We start from the raw sequence: 22,689 nt of genomic DNA, 5'->3' as shown, positions 1-22,689 counted from the left end.
AATTCTATTTTTTTTCCAAACCAGTCAGAGTCTTCCACATAATGTATTCTCAATCATTTTTTTCTGAACAACATCTCAAGCGCCAAATACCAGACTTCATTAACTCTCCAGGACCCCTCTATCCCCACCCTCAGCTGCTTCTTAGGACACAGATAAAGAATGACTGCAGAAACCTACCATCCCTAGATTTGTCTTCACCCAACCAAACATACTTTCTCCCATTATGGTAACCATTTCTATCAGCAACAATAGCAAAATGTAACAGCTATGTTCAGAGGCAGTATCCTTCTGAAGAGAAGATCTTGGAGACAAGCAACAAAGGGATACATTTGTTCATTCTTTACTGCTTGTCAGCCTCCCAGAAGTTTTTGTGTTGCCACTGTTGAAAGTGGTGGGCTAAATAAAGACAAGTGATTTCCCAAAAAAAACCCACAAACTGAATTCAAGGAAGGGGTAGGGTCTAAGCTGAATCATGTCTTTCATTCCAAATTTGCTGCTACACAGATTGCAAAACAGTGAAGTTGAGTGATAAGAGATTGCTTGTTAGCAGAGAAGGAGGATAGGGAAATGCCCTGATCCAGCATTTAAGCTTCTATGCATCCTGAATTCCAAGATTTCCATTTATTTCTCCAAATTTAGAGAACAGCTTATTCCCCTGTGGCAATGTCAAACTCCTGATTTGCTTGAACAAAGCTTGCATGGACAATGAACTATGCTTGGTCTGTATTGAGCACTTGTTCTGATTTGTTATGGTGAGGTTGGGGTTATATGGCAATCAACACTCATAGTGATTTGCTTATATAGTGTTTACACTTCTTCCCATTAATCAATTGTTCCTCCCACATTTTTCAGTTCATTTCCCTATCACTTTCTTAACAGGAAAAGTCAGGTCCTTTCTTAAAGTGAATTTGTTGTGCAAGGGCATCCAAATATCTAATTACATGTTTTTAACTTTTAGTGTAGAATATGCTTGTTGTTGTTGTTTTACAGAAATAATAACTCTGTAAATAATGCAGAATTCAGAGAACTGCAAATTTCAAGACACAGCTGTTTCAGTACATATATTGTTTTGGAAAACTTTGCCTTTAAATGCAAATTGAATTTCTCCCTCCTATCCCTAGAGCAGGCATGTCAAACATGCGGCCCTCCAGATGTTTTGGCCTACAACTCCCATGATCCCTAGCTAGCAGGACCAGTGGTTGGGGAAGATGGGAATTGTAGTCCAAAACATCTGGAGGGCCGCATGTTTGACATGCCTGCCCTAGAGTGATGGCATGTCATCTGGCCACAGTTCTTCTGGGGCAATTGCATCTGCATTTCAGCAAGAGCAGAAAGACAGCAGAATGTATGTTGACATGAGACTCAATTTTAGTGTCAAACCATGGTTTGGTGTTGTATCTAAATGAACTAAGAAACAAAACGTGTTTGATTTGATATTAATTCTGCCAAGAAAGAAGTTGCAGTAAAACATCAGGAAGGAACTATGGATGAAATGTTATGTCTAGGAAGCAGAATAGCAGTTATTAAATCCGACGATGACAACGATTTGTCAAAATATGTCAAAACTAAAATCTGCCTATAAATTGTAACATTCCATTTTTTGTGACATTAACTACAAAATGAAATGGGACTGCTGACACACTGGGTGTTTCAATAGCTGTTCAATGTTTCCAGCTTTGGGGCCATTGCAATGCAAATTAAAACCCACACAGTAACACGTTGCTTTAGGCATATAGCACACGGTTCTACAAAGGCTTAGTGCTATGTAATGGAATTAATGTCATTGCTGATTTCACCCTATGGCTGCTATATACCAATTGTGATGGAATGGGGCTTTCCTGTCCTGAACAGCCTGTATAGGCCATAGGAATGCATATGTTTCTGTGTATATATTGGGGAAATGTATGTCTTTCTTGTATGCATTGCTGCATCTGGCAAAAGCATGGATATTTTTGAGGAGCATAGAGTTAACTTGAAGAAAGGCAAACTAAGGAAGAAAGTAGATCAAGGGTTCTCAGCATGAAAATAGAAGTTTTGAAGTCTGAGAAGGCTTCAAGGAACAAAGTAGGGATTTTGCTAAGAGACCAGTGAGCTTTAGAGTCTGTGTGGACCAGGCATAGAGGATTGTGCTAATCTATCTTTAGATGACTTTAAAGAGGGCTTAGACAAATTCATGGAGAATATCTGAAGAAGTGTGCATGCACACGAAAGCTCATACCAATGACAAACTTCGTTGATCTCTAAGGTGCTACTGGAAGGAATTTTTTTATATTGTTTTGACTACGGCCAGACCAACACGGCTACCTACCTGTATGGAGAATAAGGCTATCAATGGCTATTAGCCATGATGGCTGTATCCTGCTTCCACTGCCGGAGGCAGTATGCCACAGACCACTAGTAACTAAGGTGTACAAGAGGGGAGAGTTCTGTTGCACTCAGATCCTGCTTGTGGTTTCCTACAGGAAACTGGCTGGCCATTGTGAGGACAAGATGTTGGGCTGGATGCACCTTTGGCCTGATCCAGAGGGAACTCTTCTTCTTGTGTTCTTATAGAAGCATATCCTGGAAATGTCAGAAATGGCTACAAAACCGAACAAAACATAGTTGGAAAAGTGGAGGAAGGAGCTCAGAAGTAATGAGAGTAACACAAGTGGATAACTGAGTTCCTGGTAAAACATAAGACTATACCTCTGTCTTTTACAGTCCCTTATTACAGCATACAATATGCCTCATTTTTTTCACAGTGAGAGTCAGCTGGTGAGAGCCAACCTTCAAATCCATTTTGGTAGTGAGAGAAAAGTGACAGAAAAGCATTCTGCATATACTCAGAGTCTCTCTGCCTCCCTCCCTCTTCATTTCACACAGACACTTTTCTATAGAGCAGGCATCCCCAAACTGCGGCCCTCCAGATGTTTTGGCCTACAACTCCCATGATCCCTAGCTAACAGGACCAGTGGTCAGGGATGATGGGAATTGTAGTCCAAAACATCTGGAGGGCCGAAGTTTGGGGATGCCTGCTATAGAGCATTATGACAACCAACAATCACTCAGGGCATACTGTAATTAGGATCCTGCTTTAGAGGAAGTCCTACATAGGTTACACTTTTGCAGTATTCCATAAGTTTGACCATCCCCCCCCCTCCTAGCATGGATTCTGAAACTGTACAATCTAAAAAAAAATATCTATTTTTACTGATAGTCTACATGGAAAGACATTGCCTACAGGACTACAGGACTACAGGAAGCAAAGTCCCTTTCAAGCTAGCCTGTCAATGCTCACATCTAAAAGGCATCTAACAAATCCCTTCCTCTGAGCTTTTTATATCTTTCTCCATTCTACTTGCTCAAATAAAACTGACTTCATTTGAAGTGTAACACTTCCCTGCAACTTAAAATGCAGCAGCATTCCTGCTGATTCTGGTGCCAGCAATCTGCCATCTCTGAGCTGAGCAAGGTTGTTTCAGATCTAAGTGGGATGACATTGTCCCTTTAAGGGATCATTCCCCCCCCCCCTCCCACAGCTTTCAACCTCCTAGAGAAACTCTTTCAACAGATAAGGACATCATGAAATATTTTCCAGGTTTCTCGATTTTATTTTCTTTGACAGCATCTGGGTTTTTTTTATTTAAAGAGATTATCTGGGGGGGGGGATATTGTTCTTCACTGTGTCACTTGTATCTCCTTTGCTTGCTTTTTTAAAAAAGTGAATATTAAAATGGGTAACATCATGATCAGATGTATAGTTCTACTATGTTATTAGAAGATTAGAATTTCATCTTTAAAAGTAAATACATTTTAGAATCTTTTTACATGAGCAGATTGGTAGACTGTAGGTGTAGCATGGTGAAATTTAGTTTCCAGAGCCATTGCAAATAGTTGTTCATCTTTGCATAGCTCTGTATAATGGTCTCACTTTCAAGTGTTGAAACACCTACTGTCACTTACATACCGGTAGCTGCCAGTTAAGGAATATTTTATTCTACCTGCCAGCCAGCAAAGATTTATCAGCAGGGCTGATTTGTGATAACCAGCCCTTGTGAGAGGTTCTTTTTTGAAGTCCTCATATCATCTTAATTTGAAGTCCTCCATTATTTTCTCACCTTATATTTGATTTGAGGACTGGATATCTTGGCCATCAGTTAAGAGGAGGTTTCAATGGAAAAATTAACATCTCCTCTTGTGTTCAACCTTGGTGAAATTACAGACAATGGCTTTAAGGAGGGCGAGAAAGATTTGATGCCTGAAGGCAGAGTCTCTACATTACAATGAAAATGAAGCCGTATACTGATATTGTCAGAACTGTATGGCTCATGGACTAGTCCTGCTTTCCAGCAACCTTTCTCACAGCTACATCTCTGACCTTCATGCATTCAGTTGGAAGGTCTGAAGGGGCCTTTTATCTATGTTGAGCTACAGGTGGTTAAATGTCCCCTGTGATTAGGAACCCTGGTTACCAAAGGCTTCCAATTGCTGTATGTTCAGCTGAGCATGGCTAGAAGACCTTTTCTTACCTTTGTACTAAACATCTGAATGTCAGAAGTGGAGACCAGTGTGGATGTAAATGTTGGAGGCACCCAGGATTGATGCATGTGGCCCCATGATTCAGTATGGGTTATTTAACCACAGTTCTTATTAAGTCTGAAACAAGCAACAGGTAGGGTGACATTCTGTTTGTTTAGAACAATAGGAAGTACTAGGATGTGGTGGGAGGGACAAGATTTTGTTATTGTGTGGGCTTGTAACATCTACCATCATTTCCTTTGTATACCCCCCCCCCCCACTTTTGGTCCAGAGTCTATTAATGACAGATATAATTTTAATTCATTCCATGGCCAGCCATATTCACTGAAAGTCCACACAGTGCAAGGTTGTGCATATGCTCCTTTGTGACCACCAATGACCATCCAAGTAACTTTTAGAGAAGACTACAAAGTCGCATTTGCTGCGGCATGTTAATAACTAATGGTCTCAAATCAACAGATTGAATTCACCTAATAAACCTGTGAATGGAGGCCTTATGCAAGGGATTCCACTTATGCAATGGGGCTTTCCTCCCCCCCCCATGCACCCCCTACAATTGGCTTGGAGGGTTTCAGGAGAGCCCTAGGATGGCATGCAACAGGGAGGAGCTTCCGTCTGGGAAGCTGCTGCTATGCTTGCAAAGCTGGAACATTTGTAAAAATGCAATGTTGAATTCCACTTGACATGTTGAACTGTTGATCCTTCAGATTGATTAACTATGACCAAATCACCTGCATGTCAATAGTATGTTTCCTAGGGTGCACTTCAGGAGCGCAGTAATGGACATTCAGCAAGGTATAATTCGATGGACGCTGGCTGCAGCTGCTGCCTTAGATGCTCCAGGATGTGTTGTCCTAGCAGTTCTGTAACCCCACAACCTCTTGAGAGTGGGGAGGTCTCCACCAGAAAGAAACAGTGGGGACCACCAGTTAGCACAGAATTATATGATGTTTAGGGCCACTGCATGTGGGGAAAATTAAGATGGTGGCTGCCCAGAGCCTCATCAGCAGGTATTATCATTGGTTGTGGGCCCTGACAGCTGTCCAGGAATGCTAGGTGGTGATGTTGGGTCTGATGTGAACCACTGAGCTGTCAGATATTTGGAGCAACTTTCTTAGTTAGTGTGGCATTTGGCCCTGAATGTCATTACAACCATTGATGGCAATGCCCCATTTTTCTGACCCAACTGCCAGTTTAAGAAAGGAATCCCATTTTTCCTATACAGCATTAACATACAAATAATATAAAAATCTGGCTGTTGCTAATCTTTCAGCAGTTATTTTCTTATTTTTTTTAAAAAAAATATAAAGTTCTTTTTCCATGCTGATGATAAAAACTTGTTTTACTTTGGTACTCAAAGAGCAGAGGGATGCTACCTGCCATGATTTCTGCCAGTACAGTGATGTATTTGCAGTATGAGACACAGACCATTTTCTCCCTCTGGAATTACAGTGAGGAGAAGTGTTGGGTATATGTGCCTGTGTAGTATTATTATTTTCCATTGAACTGGGGCACTTTAAACTGTTCTGAGAGACTATGTCCCTAGTCCCTGACTTAATACAGAAAAATAATAATGTAAGAATAGCAGTGGATCGTATACAGGAAGGCTCCAGCTGTGATTGCTGGCTTTTTAGTCTACAAAGCAGCACTAGGAGACTCGACTCAATTTAAGGGCTATGGCAGGCTCTATTTCACAAATGAGAAGTTTAGGCCACAAGGGAAGGGGAGAACAAGAATTGTATGCATGTGTTCATCATTAGAGTTGAGTGAACCGTTCACTACATAACTTAGCTTTAAGCAAATGTGTATAAGAAATCTTGATATACACTGATTCATTATTAGACTGATCAGTAACAATAGAACCCTTGGGAAAGAAATAGACTGATTGGGTCAGTCAATTGTTCCTTCTTAGCTCACAGAGGGTATATTCACACCAGGGCTGACTCTACCATAGAGTAGTGCTGTACCACTCACAAATCATCTGCAGAAACAGGCTACATCACAACAGAACATCATCCAAGAGGCACAACTGGGGAAAGGGAATATAGAACACTCATACAAATATTCATCTCTCCCAACAGAGCTCTGTGTGATGAAGTCACCATCCCACGGCCTATTCACACTGCAGGCAAATGGGATGTATCATATGGGCTGGATATATCCATGTATTAATAGAAGTGCTAATTGCATAGTATAATCTTCGTAGTGACATGTATGAAGCCGACTTACACATCCCACTATATAGTGAAGGCCCTAGGAACACAGTGGCAACTTATTTTGTTGTTGTATTGTACTGTTGGTTTTGTATACTGCCTTTGTGGTGGTAATAACAACAACCCATATAAATGATTCTGTTATATGAAACCATTATTGCTGGTGTGACTCTAGGAAAATTGCATTGCCACTATATGCCATATGAAAGCTATCCAGAATATTATCCAGAGGGGTTGCTCAAAATGCATATGCCAGCCATGTCCCCCAGCCTACTTGTGACCAACATCAGTCTGAAGGGGGACTACCGTATGTGCAGGGATACACAAGTATGAGCACCGGCTCTGTTGATGTCACATCAGTTGGCAGGATGCAGACAGTGGAGGTTACTCTATCAAGGCAAATGGGGTACCTCCTCACCATCCTCGGTTCCTCCAATTCCACTTCCGCCCGCCTTCTTATTTACAAGTGACCAACTTCACATGTGGGCACTGGCTCCTGTGTTACGGATAGCCTCTTCATACTTGAATATGGGTTATGGGAGAGGTTTGTAAGGTTGTGGAGAAATTCCATTGAATCCTGAGTGAATGGTGTACAGTGGAACCTCGGTTTACAACTACCTCCATTTACGAAAACCTCCGTTTACAAACGCCGCAGACCCGGAAGTGTTTAAATCCGGGTTCCGCGGTGTCGGATGCGCAGACACGATCTGTGCAGCGCATGCGTGCGCAGAAGAGCTCTATCAGCGCTTCGCGCATGCTCAGAAGCGTGCCTTCAGCGAGCGAATGCCTCGGCGAACGAACGCCTCCACGGAACGGATTGCGTTCACGAACCGAGGTACCACTGTACTCCAAAGCTGATGAAAAATCTCAGGACAGGTGAGCAGAAAAAGCACACAGGCTAACTTCCACAGTTACCAACGCTTTAGTTACACAGACAAGCAGTTTTTATTCCTCAGGTATTTGTTATAAACCTTGACCTGTGATGAGCCACAGATGATTTATATTGTATTAGTGGTAGTTCTTCCTTGCTCTCAACAAGCCTGACTGATATGTTGGATTAGCCGTTGTGCACTCATGTTTTCTGCCTCATTTTCCAGGGTAAGGGTTTGTTTGTTGATAATCCTCCTTATAGCTCTCTTTCCTCCCTAGCCCTTATTCAGCAAAAAGCATTGGACAAGGTATACTGTTTCTTGCTCTTGGGTCTGGTAGATATTGACAAATCTCTGTGGAGAGGAATATAAGGCCCAGGGTTAAAAGTGAAGAGATGTATCCATACTAACTTAGTTGTGCTTACTTCCAGTTGAAATCAATGGGGCTTAAATCATTACTAGCCTGTCCCATTGATTCCAGTGGGCAGGAAAAACAAATGGGAAGGCACAGATTCCATATATCACAACACCAATCACAGGTAGAAAAATAAAGATGACCTTAAAGAGCTGAGGAAAAGGTTTATTAGGCCCAACACATTTCATAATGAATCCTACGTCAATAATGCAGACATAAATAATATGGAAGTATGAAATCGATTGACCAGAAGTCTGAAATACTTATATGAACCAGTACTTAATGGTAAGACTTTACATGGTCTCAAAATATCAACAGCAACCAGGAACAGGACAAACAACTCATCCATTGTTTCGAAAGTTCCAACTGGATTAAACTGGATTTAGCCCAATTTCTTTCTTTCTCATCAGCAGATGAAGCACACCGCAGTGAGATCTGATTGAGATAATAGACATGGTTTAACTTCATGATATTTTGCATGTAGCTCATACACAGTTTTCTTGGGGATCTGAACATATGGAAGAGCAGTCAGATCAGTGCTTTCTTTGCTCATTGCAAGCACACTCTGTGCCCTATTTGCCATACACACCATCTGTTGTTAGGGCATATGGGTTGGGCCGTTGTCATGTGCTGAGCAGATAGTTGTACCACCAGAGATTAAGCAAGTAAAGGAGGAGAAAAGCAGCAATGACTGGAAAGCAGTCAGGGGTGAATGATGCGCTACTTCTAATACTGCTAATTTATTTAGTATTCAGACTTCACTGAAGAACCTTTTGTCAGATCATCCATCACAGAATGGCACTGGAGAGATGGAGTTTAGAAAAATTAAAAACCTGTTTGTTACTGTAAACCAAAGAGCATGAACAACATCCATCAAACACAGACAGAGGTGGAAGATAAACAAGAGTTGGTTGGAACCAATTGATGTGCACTGATTTTTTTTGTAACTCCAATTTATTAAAATGCTTCAGCTAGAGATTAACTATCTGTAGTGCAATATTTATCTTCTCTCCCCTTCCATCTGCATGGCTGCACATAGCAATTTCAAACACTTAAAAAATTTAATTGAGGAAAAACATGTTTCTTCTTATTATTTTTTATAGTTTTACAGCTTGTGCTAACGCCTGTATTTAGAAGACACACCACAGCTACATTTTTCAGTATGTTATAGCACATGGCAGGCATAAAAGGTATGCCTCCTACAGTAATTCTAAATGTTGCTTGGCTTATTTCCCCCTAGTGTGTGCACAAGTATATGAGTTCATCCAGTGAATGGAACAGGCAGTCTTGGGGAGGTTCTATCTATCTCAGCTTCCATTTTATTTTATTTAAACATTTTATATACTGCTTAACACAGTAGTCTCTAAGAAGTGTACAGTAATATTTAAACAAGCACAATAATGGTAAAATCAGTTAAAACCATAAATAAAAGAAGTCTTTGCTCAGCACCAGAAGTTCAACAGGAATTGGGGGGTAGGGGGCATGTCTGATCTCAGCTGAAAGCTTGACAGAATTGGGCCCACAATTGAGCACATGGCTCCTGATAGAGGTGAGCTGTGCATCTAAGCCACCACTAGGCGTGACTCCTCCACACTGGACAGGGATATAAGGAATCAGATGGCCCTTAAGGTATCCTGGACCCAATTTGTTAAGGCCCTTGTAAATTAATAGAATAACCTCAAATTAGTTTCTTTGTGAATTAACACTTCTCCATGTCTAAACTGGGTATAATAGTAAGTGTACAATCTCACAGGGATTCTTGTTTTGATCACACACCAGAACCTTAACGAGCATCTATAATTTTAAATGGAAAGGATCTATGAAAGGGGATGCATGGCTATAAATGATCCCCAAAACACCCATAATCAAATATCCTGGAAGTAATTCAAAGTGGTACTAAACAAAAGTCCTTTAGTGGTGTCATAGCTGCACTAGCACAAACCCCCCCAAACTCAGCCCTCCAGATGTTTTGGGACTACAACTCCCATCTTCCTTAGCTAACAGGACCAGTGGTCAGGGATGATGGGAATTGTAGTCTCAAAACATCTGGAGGGCTTAGGTTGAGGATGCCTGCAGTAGCAGAATGGCTTGTGCAAGAGAAGGCACAGGAAGTCAGCATGGGTCTCATTACTGGTTGTATAACTGATTGTTGTAAGCTCCAATACTTCCTGTTGTGAAACCTGTTGCATGATAAACTTCCACTAGTGCAGCTGTTGGATTTCATATGGCACAGCCATTATTCTTGCTCTTATGCTAGCACAACAGCCCCTGCACTGGCGATCAGAGAACATTGAATCTGGATTCATGGCTAGTACCAGATGGTTCCAGGCTAGTGTGCAATGGGTGTTGCACAACGTAGGAACGTATGCTCCTACCTTGGGGGAAATTGCCACTCTTTTCAACATTTTGATTTCCTTTGAAGGTTCTCAAATGTTTTAACCGTTCAAGAATTCAACCTTAAAATTTGCTTTTGATTCTACATGAGACAAACATTTTGCTGCTGCATGAAGGATTCTTGAAATTTGGAGGCTTAGATTACACTAAGCACTTTTGAAAAAATAAAAGGAATAATAATATTAATAATAATATGCAAGAGTGATGACAAACGGTGATTCATTCTTTCCTGTTTGGCATCTCTGGTATCCTGCAGAACAACTTTTAGATTCACTGAAAATGACTCTGAGCTTCACTTCAGTTTGAACACCTCTGAACTTCAACCATTCCCATGTATCATCCAGACTTTGTACTCAGCACGCTGGAAAGTAGATGCAATTTTCTTTTAAGGCAAACTTAATTACATTTATGCCTTTTCAAAATGACTGCTGCCAAATTTATATCTGAACTCATCATATCAGTGGATTCGACATTCCGTATCATTCCCTGCTGCTGACTTCTGAGTATTATTTACTTGATTATAAAGCCTGGTTTGATGGGACACAATCACATTTCTGTTCTCAATTATCAGCCCAAACTGTGTTAGTCAGAGATCCCTTTGAATAAAGAAAATGACCTAATGGGTTAGTTCTCTGCCATGGAATTCAAATGTCTCTATTCAAATGTCAAACCAAACTCACTTTCGCTCCCTCCTAACCTTTTTAAGTTAGCTAAAAGTATGGAAGCAACAAGCAATTTGATTTGCAACTTAGGGGCAGTTCAAGCATTATTGAAACTGGCATTCTTATATATGCAGTGGAGCACAGGCTACATGTCTGCTGCCTATTACATATCAATTATAATGTGATTCATATATCTGCACAAGTACACATAACCCGGGCAATCCATCTTCCTTGAAGAAGAAGGAATGGGCGCTTTAGAAATTATGAACCGTATATTACAGCACCCAAATCCATGTTGTGTGTGCACCAGTAATCACTACTATCCCAACACACTTTTTTTTAACACACACACCAATCACTATAAATAGCATTTATAGGTGGTACTAGGATGACTGTGAAACCCTTGTACTATTTTGAATGCGAGTGCTACTTCAAAAATACATTATACTGTACAGAGTCAAACGAAAGCCGAACCGTTTAATTATCACTTTCTGCATTCATATTCCTTGGACACGATTCTGTTGTTTCCAGTCTTCCTTTTCTTTTCTCTCTGTTAAATATGAAATGGGAGTAATTAATTTTAGACTCCCTAGAGCCTATTGCAACAACCTTGGGAATTGGATAACAGTCTGCACGAGGCTAACCATGTTGTCAAGATAATTTTTACTGCAGCTTGATGTTTCTTGTGCTGTTCTAATAAAGACCACTCCATTTCACGCACATAAAACTATATTGACAATCAATCCTCCGCACTCTGGCTATTCCAACCATTTGCGCTCTTCCTTTAATGCCCTAGGACACCTCTGTGGAAACTTACAGCGTGGTAACGTCAGCTGCTTGCATGTATAAGAACTTTGTTGTTGTTGTTTAGTCGTTTAGTCGTGTCCGACTCTTCGTGACCCCATGGACCATAGCACGCCAGGCACTCCTGTCTTGCACTGCCTCCCGCAGTTTGGTCAAACTCATGTTCGTAGCTTCGAGAACACTGTCCAACCATCTTGTCCTCTGTCGTCCCCTTCTCCCAGTGCCCTCAATCTTTCCCAACATCAGGGTCTTTTCCAAGGATTCTTCTCTTCTCATGAGGTGGCCAAAGTATTGGAGCCTCAGCTTCACGATCTGTCCTTCCAGGGAGCACTCAGGGCTGATTTCCTTAAGAATGGATAGGTTTGATCTTCTAGCAGTCCATGGGACTCTCAAGAGTCTCCTCCAGCACCATAATTCAAAAGCATCAATTCTTCGACGATCAGCCTTCTTTATGGTCCAGCTCTCACTTCCATACATCACTACTGGGAAAACCATAGCTTTAACTATACGGACCTTTGTCGGCAAAGTGATGTCTCTGCTTTTTAAGATGCTGTCTAGGTTTGTCATTGCTTTTCTCCCAAGAAGCAGGCGTCTTTTAATTTCGTGACTGCTGTCACCATCTGCAGTGATCAAGGAGCCCAAGAAAGTAAAATCTCTCACTGCCTCCATTTCTTCCCCTTCTATTTGCCAGGAGGTGATGGGACCAGTGGCCATGATCTTGGTTTTTTTGATGTTGAGCTTCAGACCATATTTTGCGCTCTCCGCTTTCACCCTCATTAAAAGGTTCTTTAATTCCTCCTCGCTTTCTGCCATCAAGGTTGTGTCATCTGCATATCTGAGGTTGTTGATATTTCTTCCGGCAATCTTAATTCCGGTTTGGGATTCATCTAGTCCAGCCTTTCGCATGATGAATTCTGCATATAAGTTAAATAAGCAGGGAGACAATATACAACCTTGTCGTACTCCTTTCCCAATTTTGAACCAATCAGTTGTTCCATATCCAGTTCTAACTGTAGCTTCTTGTCCCACATAGAGATTTCTCAGGAGACAGATGAGGTGATCAGGCACTCCCATTTCTTTAAGAACTTGCCATAGTTTGCTGTGGTCGACACAGTCAAAGGCTTTTGCATAGTCAATGAAGCAGAAGTAGACGTTTTTCTGGAACTCTCTAGCTTTCTCCATAATCCAGCGCATGTTTGCTATTTGGTCTCTGGTTCCTCTGCCCTTTCGAAATCCAGCTTGCACTTCTGGGAGTTCTCGGTCCACATACTGCCTAAGCCTGCCTTGTAGAATTTTAAGCATAACCTTGCTAGCGTGTGAAATGAGCGCAATTGTGCGGTAGTTGGAGCATTCTTTGGCACTGCCCTTCTTTGGAATTGGGATGTAGACTGATCTTCTCCAATCCTCTGGCCATTGCTGAGTTTTCCAAACTTGCTGGCATATTGGGTGTAGCACCTTAACAGCATCATCTTTTAAAATTTTAAATAGTTCAGCTGGAATATCATCACTTCCACTGGCCTTGTTATTAGCAATGCTTTCTAAGGCCCATTTGACTTCACTCTCCAAGATGTCTGGCTCAAGGTCAGCAACCACACTACCTGGGGTGTATGAGACCTCCATATCTTTCTGGTATAATTCATCTGTGTATTCTTGCCACCTCTTCTTGATGTCTTCTGCTTCTGTTAGGTCCTTACCACTTTTGTCCTTGATTATGGTAATCTTTGTACGAAATGTTCCTTTCATATCTCCAATTTTCTTGAACAGATCTCTGGTTTTCCCCATTCTATTGTTTTCCTCTATTTCTTTGCATTGCTCATTTAAGAAGACCCTCTTGTCTCTCCTTGCTGTTTTTTGGAAATCTGCATTCAGTTTCCTGTATCTTTCCCTATCTCCCTTGCATTTTGCTTGCCTCCTCTCCTCCTCTATTTGTAAGGCCTCGTTGGATAGCCATTTTGCTTTCTTGCATTTCCTTTTCCTTGGGATGGTTTTTGTTGCTGCCTCCTGTATAATGTTACGAGCCTCCATCCACAGTTCTTCAGGCACTCTGTCCACCAAATCTAAATACTTAAACCTGTTCCTCACTTCCAGTGTGTATTCATAAGGGATTTGATTCAGATTGTATCTTACTGGCCCAGTGGTTTTTCCTACTTTCTTCAGTTTAAGCTGGAATTTTGCTATAAGAAGCTGATGATCTGAGTTACAGTCAGCTCCAGGTCTTGTTTTTGCTGACTGTATAGAGCTTCTCCATCTTTGGCTGCAGAGAATATAATCAATCTGATTTCGATGCTGCCCATTTGGTGATATCCATGTGTAGAGTCGTCTCTTGTGTTGTTGGAAGAGAGTGTTTGTGATGACCAGCTTGTTCTCTTGACAGAACTCTATTAGCCTTTGCCCTGCTTCATTTTGAACTCCAAGGCCAAACTTGCCAGTTGTTCCTTTTATCTCTTGATTCCCTACTTTAGCATTCCAATCCCCTGTAATGAGAAGAACATCCTTCTTTGGTGTCATTTCTAGAAGTTGTTGTAGGTCTTCATAGAATTGGTCAATTTCACTTTCTTCAGCACCGGTAGTTGGTGCATAAACTTGGATTACTGTGATGTTAAAAGGTCTGCCTTGGATTCGTATCGAGATCATTCTGTCATTTTTGAGATTGCATCCCATTACAGCTTTTGCCACTCTTTTGTTGACTATGAGGGCCACTCCATTTCTGCTACAGGATTCTTGCCCACAGTAGTAGATATGATAGTCACCCGAACTGAATTCACCCATTCCCTTCCATTTTAGTTCACTGATGCCCAGGATGTCGATATTTATTCTTGTCATCTCATTTTTGACCACATCCAGCTTACCTCCACTCATGGTTCTTACATTCCAGGTTCCTATGCAATATTTTTCTTTACAGCATCGGACTTTCCTTTCGCTTCCAGGCATATCCGCAACTGAGTGTCCTTTCGGCTTTGGCCCAGCCGCTTCATCAGCTCTGAATCTACTTGTACTTGTCCTCCGCTCTTCCTCAGTAGCATGTTGGACACCTTCCGACCTGAGGGGCTCATCTTCCAGCGTCATAACTTTTATATGCCTGTTGTCTTTGTCCATGGAGTTTTCTTGGCAGGGATACTGGAGTGGCTTGCCAGTTCCTTCTCCAGGTGGATCACGTTTAGTCAAAATTCTCCACTATGACCTGTCCATCTTGGGTGGCCCTGCATGGCATAGCTCATAGCTTCTCTGAGTTATTCAAGCCCCTTCGCCACGACAAGGCATTGATCCATGAAGGGGGTATAAGAACTTAGATGGCTGCAAATTTTATTGCAGCTGTTTATCAATTAAGGGAAGGGCAAATAATTATTCTTCCCCCATCCCTTTAAATTGCACAACAGAAAATACCTGGTAAATTTTCAGCCTCTGTTTTCATTGACTCCCATGTAGCACCAGATCTATTTACTCAGATTACTACCTAGGGTTGCCAGACTCAATAGTGGACAGGACTTTTGTGCCTTTAATTGCCCTGCTGTCTTTTGAGTCTGGTAACCTTAAAGAGAAACCAGCAGACCCTTTGCTTGGAAATTAAACAAAGGGTCTGCTGGTTTCTCTTTAAGGTTTCCAGACTCAAAAGAGAGCAGGGCAATTAAAGGCACAGAAGGCCTGTCCACTATTGAGTCTGGCAACCCCATTACTACCTGTTGGTAGAACCAGATTATCACCACAAAGATAGGAAGACACGTGGGAAATAGGAAGCGGAGTCAGACAATTCATCCATCTACTTTTGTATTATCTGCACTGACTGGCAGTGGCTCTCCAGAATTTCAGACTTGGGACATTCTCAGCCCTAACTGAAATGCCAAAGAATGAACCTGCATCTCACATTAATTTCTCATTCTAATCCCAGCTGCTCAGTTTGTGGAGTCCTTGAGTTTCTATTCTTCTCTAGCTGAGCTTCTAGTTAAGCACTTTCACATCAGCTGGCTAACAGCTCTAAGATGGCTAATTAACCTAATTGGCTTATCTTAATGATTTAGGACTATCTACAAAGGATCCATACAATGACCAAAACATGGAAATACACCTTAGCTTCCATTTTATCATGATGGTGATTAGAAAAAAACGAGGCTGATTTTACAAAAGTGACCTGCTTGCTAAACAGAGCTCTTTAATATCGGCTGCAAAAGGTCTGAAAACTTCCAGTTTGGAATAATAAAGTTTGCCCTTAAACACAGTTATCCAGTGGTCTTGCTGCCAGCATATATATATATATTTAATTGGAAGCAGAATGGTGATCAGAATAGACCATTGGCCTGATCCAGCAGTCCTCCTCATGCCTTCAGAGGCAGAAGTATTCTCCTGACTATCACCTGTTACCTGTAGGGCAAGTGTGGGCAACTTTGGGCCTGCCATACGTCAGACCCTCCAAGTGTCGCTATTTTCCAGGGACAGCCCCTGATTTACACAAGCCATCCTGATTTCTGATTTGATCTGGAAATGTCCCGCTTTTCCTTAGGGCGCTCCTATTTTCACCAGAGAAATGTTGGAAGGTACGGTAGGAAGTCCCTATTTTCATTGGAGGATGTTGGAGGGTATGGAGTTATCTGACCCCAGAGCTGTCTGAAACAGCCCTGTATAGGGAGTGTTTTTTAAAAAATGTTTCATTATGCTTATATATGTTGGAAGCCACCCAGAGTGGCTGAAATAACCCAGTCAGATGGGTGGGGTATAAATCATTATTAATACGGAATGGGACATCCCTATTTTCATCAAAGAAATGTTGGAGGGTATGCATAAATTGCCAAACTACAGCTCCCATGATCCCTGGCCCATTGGCTATGGTTTCTGGAGCTGATGGTATGGCAACATCATGAGAGCTAAACATTTCTCATACCTGCTGTAAGGAATGGTGCTGTTCCTGGAAGCATCTAACTGGCCACTGTTGAAAACACAATGCTGAATTAGGTCAGTCCTGGATTGAAGCAGCTGTCTTCTTATCTTTAACAAGGGTTTTTTATTCAAATGTTCATTGCTTGCTAAATATAAAAAATTAGACCATGTCACAGTAACTTTCTGGTGCATTTTATCCTTTAGATGTCCTTTGAGAAATCTTGATGTACAACCTAGTCAGTTTCAAGTGCTTTTATTCATTGAGCAAAATGGGACAAGGGTCTTCATCAACTGAAATACTGACAGGGACTAGCTTGAGAATGTGATTTTAAATGCCTGCTATTACAGTGGTACCTTGGGTTACAGACGCTTCAGGTTACAGATTCCGCTAACCCAGAAATAGTACCTCGGGTTAAGAACTTTGCTTCAGGATGAGAACAGAAATTGTGTGGCGGTGGCGTGGCGGCAGTGGGAGGCCCCATTAGCTAAAGTGGTGCTTCAGGTTAAGAACAGTTTCAGGTTAAGAACAGACCTTGGGAATGAATTAAGTTCTTAACCAGAGGTACCACTGAATTTTTTCAGAGAGACCAGGGTGTGTGTGTGTGTGGGAGTCTGTATAACATCAGCACTTCAGTAAAGTGTAAAGCAGAGTGCATTATGTAATAGCCAAGGTTGTATCTGATATTTTTTTAAAAATTTTTTTTTGCAGAGCTGCTAATTGGAAGATGAAACAAGCAGAGCAAATCGCACAGGCGGTGTTTTCCACCATGTACCATATGATTAAAAGATCACCTTTTTTGCTTCATACCCGCCATCTGACTCAGTTTTTTCCTGATGGATTCAGCATCTTCCTGAACTGTATCCAACAGAGAGAGAAAGAGATAAAGTAAAATAAAAAAAGTAGAGCTTGTTAAGTTGTGGGGGCAAAAAGCAAGCAAACAAACCAACAAACAAAATCCCTCTATCGCGAATTGTTTGTGTCACCCACAGTTCACCAAAGAGATTTTCCAGAGAACTGCACTACATAGTTTTGACCGTTGAAGTGAAAATCTTTGCGGAGCTTACATTTTCAGGAATAGTTTGTCGTTTTCCAATTGCTTTAGGATTTTCAAAGTTCACTGTTCATTTTGGCTCCTGGTTGCTTTTAAAATTTATGTTACCAGATGAAGGAGCTAATCTCTTTTGATTCAGATCCATTCACTCTGGGAGTTCAATTTAAAAAGTTAGTATGTCCTCAGAAAGAAATAGGAAAAAAAGCCCCAGCAACATGAAATTGGATTACTTTCCTTGGGGGGGAAAGGGTGACTGGCAGCCCCATCTGTAACTAGTTATGCTGATTTAGCCCTATTGATTCCAGAAGGAGAAGGGACCAAACAACTTAAATCTATGCACTTAATTGTGTTATTTCTTCCTGACCATTAGAGAGGATAAAAGAGAAGAACAAGATGAGGGAAACAAAAAGTGGCATTAAGCTATGAAATTGACACCCAAATCTTATGGATTGCCTCAGACTGCAGTTGCGGCAGAATCCTAATCACATATTGTGGCAAAACCTCCCTCTTGCTTTTCTGCCTGACCCATTTCTACCTGTGCTGGCTGGCTGAATCCTGCCTGATTCCATTTACCAAGGCTGCTCCATTTACTAACGGTGACTAGAGATCATGGGCCCATTCAGAGCATGTTATGGGAAGAATCATGGACATATATGTTTTTCTGGCCACTTGCAGGAGACAGAGGAATTGATGGTGGATGATGGTGGATGATGCCTTAGAGCAGGCATCCCCAAACTGCGGCCCTCCAGATGTTTTGGCCTACAACTCCCATGATCCCTAACTAACAGGACCAGTGGTCAGGGAAGATGGGAATTGTAGTCCAAAACATCTGGAGGGCCGAAGTTTGGGGATGCCTGCCATAGAGCTTAGATTTAAAGATTTAAAGGGTGACATGAGACAAACTGCTCAGCCATTGTTTGGCATGCTGTCAACATATTTTCTGCTACTTTTCATTATCAACTGCCTCATTGTAATGAAGTGAATTGATTTGAAACCTTCTGAGACACCTTACTGATTTTGTGATAATTAGGACATACCCAACTAAGTCATGTGCAGATCAGTCCCAGACTTATGCCTGTTGATTTCAGTGGGTCTGTTCTCTGTTGGATACATATTGTTTGTGTTCTTTTCCTTTGGATATAAATATTGTTTGTTCCCACAAGTTCACAGAGGAGGCTGGTCCATTAGGTAGTATGCTGAGAATCAGAGGTGCGTAGGATGGTGTTGTGCTCAGGTGATGCTTGCGGGCTTCTTATGGGCATCTGGTTGGTCACTGTAAGAAAAGGATGCTGGAATTAGATGGACCTCTGGCCTGATCCCATAGGTAATTCAAATGTTCATTAGGGGGAATGTCACCAGCATCAACATGCCAACTCCTACCTGCTTACCTTTTTACTTAATCTCAAGTCCAGGAGATGGAGCTACCCATAAACTCCCCCCCCCCTAGAATCAGTCCTGTGCTTGAAGAACGCTGTAGGAAGGATGAGGAGGACAAAACTAGACTTAGCTTGTTCTGCTTCTTATTGGGTCTGGTTTCACCTACTCCCTGATTTCTGCCCTGCTAGTGCCAATGGGCACTAAATAATAATAATAATAATAATAATAATAATAATAATAATACATTTTTATTTATACCCCACCCTTCCCAGTCAAAACCGGGCTCAGGACGGCTCACACCAATAAAATTACAATAAAACATAAAAAGCAATTGATTAAAATACAGATTAAAATACAGTATTAAAATTTAAAATGCAGCCTGATTTTAAGTAGTCCATAAATGCAAGCCATGAGGGAGGAAAACACAGGGGTCAGACTAAGTCCAACCCAAAGGCCAGGCGGAATAGCTCTGTCTTGCAGGCCCTGCGGAAAGATGACAAATCCCGCAGGGCCCTGGTCTCCTGTGAAAGAACGTTCCACCAAGTTGGGGCCAATACTGAAAAGGCCCTGGCCCTAGTAGAGGCCAATCTAGCCACCATATGGCTTGGGATCTCCAGAATATTGTTGTCTGTGGACCTTAAGGTCCTCCGCGGGGCATACCAGGAGAGGCGGTCCCGTAGGTACGAGGGTCCCAAGCCGCATTAACCACTAATAGGCATGTACAAAACAAAATATCATCAGTTTATTACAGCAACAGACGAAGCCAAAATATAGCTGGTACAGGATGCAATAAAAAACTGGGAAGACCACACCACCATACACAACTGTCATCCTGTAGATAGAAGATGCTGCAAAGGTTTTAGTAAAACACAGCCCTTTGCAGTTCAACCATAGATTGCAGCCAAGTAGACTAATCCTATGGATGTTTATTCCGGAGTCTTAAACTTTAAAGGAGGCTTTCCCTCAATTTGCATAGATATGCAAACTTAATCAAATATAAATTCTGATTTTGAAATTCAGATGGTTTTTATTCCAGAAATTTAAGACTTATTCTGAGATCTTTTTAATGACTATTGGGTTTTACTTTCAGCTTATTTCCATTCACAGTTATTTTTATTTATATTATCCATTTTTTTTCCTGTTAAATTTTGCATTTTGATACTTTTCTTCAGCTACCTATGCCTTAATGGTAAATGACAAGTCTGGGGCAGTCCATCATCTGGTGACCTGTTTATAATCTATCTTCCTCATTTCTTGATTTTAAAATGGCATTTTTTAAAACAAATAAAAAGCAGTCTCTTTTCTCACTGCAATGACTAATGGTGCTATGCTTAATATGATGCAATGTTTAATATTCAGAGCTAGTTTTACTGCAGTGCTTTTGGTACAGCAAACCTTTATGCTTTTATGTTTCTCTTTTTTCCTTCAGATTTATTTCATATCAAACATTTTTGTACCCAGCTTTGTTCTTTTTGGATTTCAAGAAGTGTAACATCAATAGCCAAAGCAAGAATACAATGATAAAACAAGAAATAAGATCCCTAAATTAACTTCCAACACTTTTAAAATACCCAGGATGCCTAACAACAATTAAAAAATATACAAATGTTATAACAACATACAAATATCATAAAAATACATTTAAATGACAGCAAATTTATAACCACTTTTAAAAATACAATAGCAAAAGCAATGAACTCTTCCTGTTGATCTTGACCAGTATCACCAAGTGCTTGGCAAGATTAATGTGTCTTTAAGCAGCACCAAAACTTCAGCAGTATGGAGGGTAATCCTATCTCAGTGATGGAGGTGTTCCATAAGCAGAGGGGTGCCACTGAGAAGGCCCTGCTGCCATGCCACCACCCTATGGGTCTCAACCAGGGCTGATTGATCCATGTGACAAGGTGAGGTGACCACCTCGGGGGGCAGCAGATTCAACCTCTAACAAATAGATCACCCACTACTGCTGCTGCTGCTATGGCGAAAGCAGTGGCTGGAAGTCAGATCTGCCATCTCCTTGGCTGTCTCCCCATGCCTTCCCTAGGGAGGAAATGGCAGAAGTTGCCTTCTCCTGGGCTCTGCACCTGCCCAGCATGATTCAGAGTGTGACTTCTACTGTGTTAAAATTAAAAGCAACAATCTTTTAATTCCCACTTCAGTTGTCAGGTAAGATTGATTTGACACCCACCCTCTGTTCTCTAAACAGTCGTACCGTGGAAGTCAAACAGAATCTGTTCCAGAAGTCTGTTCGACTTCCAAAATGTTTGAAAACCAAAGTGCAACTTCTGATTGGCTGCCGGAAGGTCCTGCAGCCAATCGGAAGCCGCAGAAGCCCCATCGGACGTTTGGCTTCCAAAAGAACATTCGAAAACCAGAACATTCACTTACAGGTTTCAATCTTTCTGGAGCCGATTTGTTCGGGAGCCAAGGCATTTGAGATCCAAGGTATAGATCTTCACTTACTCCTCCTTCCCTAGTGGGCGCATTTTGTAGTTTACCTCAGGTGCCAAAATGTATTGGGGCCAGCCCTGCTCCTACCTCTTGGTTTCTGTTGCCCTGTAAACCATGGCAACAGAAACACCACACTGAGCATGTGCCACTCCCCTCTGGAATTAAAGGGAAATTCCCCAGGTTTGCATATGCTCATTGACTAAGAACATTGCTCGGTAACTTGGTTCTGACCTAATGAGAAAAAAGCACAAATTATAGGTAATATTTTAAAGTGGGAAACAATGAAATTAAACGAAAAGGGAATACTGCAGGGCAAGTTGACTTATCAAGCAAAAACAGCTAAGAACAACAGAGCACTGGAAATTAATTCAGTACATGTAGGTTGGCTCCATATCATTCTGACAGGTCTCGCACCTACCAGTCCTTGAAACAAATAATAAAAATTCTTCCTCACCGCTCCCCATCTTCTCCCATATCTATATATACTTAAAAGTCGTTTTCCCAAGAGAACAATTTACTGTTTCCTTGAATTGGGCATCACAGTTGTAGACAGAAGGAATGCAATGACCCCAATAAAGGAAGTTGCCTTGCCCCCAGAAAACTGTCAAAGCTTTCTTCCTTATTGTTTTCTAGGTTAAGGAGTTAGCAAAGTGGGAAACTTACTTATTAGACAGAATCTGTCTAACTCCTTGCAAACTTTAAACAGACACACTAAGCAATGATGACAACTTTGGCCAAGATTTCTGTTTGTGTTTGTTAAGAAATGTACTGCTTTAGGAAGAATGTTCCTTCTGTGTTTGTGCTCTCTCTCTCTCTCTCCTGCTTTCTCCTTTTAAATGTACATTAAAATACACATGATTCTTGCAAATGTGATTCTTCTAAATGGTAGTGTGGGGAGAAATCAAGGTACCATAGCATAATTTAAATGTTTCCAGGATAGTTTCCTGTGGGTTTAAGTGGTTTCTGTGAAAGTTCACAGAAAATAGCAGAGCCATATATAATGATATACAGTCATACCTCGGTTTAAGTATGCTTCGGTTTGAGTACTTTCAGTTTAAGTAC

The 22,689-nt window shown here is 41.3% G+C and overlaps 1 long non-coding RNA gene across 2 annotated transcripts; it reads right to left on the bottom strand.

The window, feature by feature from the left end:
• Positions 1–8,162: 8,162 nt before the first annotated feature.
• On the bottom strand, positions 8,163–21,763 carry LOC132592586 (uncharacterized). Of its 2 annotated transcripts, XR_015951435.1 has the most exons (6): positions 21,565–21,763; positions 18,837–19,072; positions 17,540–17,603; positions 16,752–16,796; positions 11,549–11,624; positions 8,163–8,453 (listed from the first exon to the last, which is right to left on the bottom strand). It is a non-coding gene; the product is annotated as an uncharacterized LOC132592586 (long non-coding RNA). The 2 variants fall into 2 exon arrangements; XR_009558093.2 differs by lacking the exon at positions 8,163–8,453 and having other exon boundaries at positions 11,491–11,624.
• Positions 21,764–22,689: the final 926 nt, after the last annotated feature.

This window comes from Zootoca vivipara, chromosome 8 (genome assembly GCF_965207765.1).
Source record: "Zootoca vivipara chromosome 8, rZooViv2.hap1.1, whole genome shotgun sequence".
NCBI classification, from domain to species: domain Eukaryota; kingdom Metazoa; phylum Chordata; class Lepidosauria; order Squamata; family Lacertidae; genus Zootoca; species Zootoca vivipara.
The sequence above is the reverse complement of the archived record's forward strand: the minus strand, read 5'-3'. Positions and strand labels throughout refer to the sequence as shown.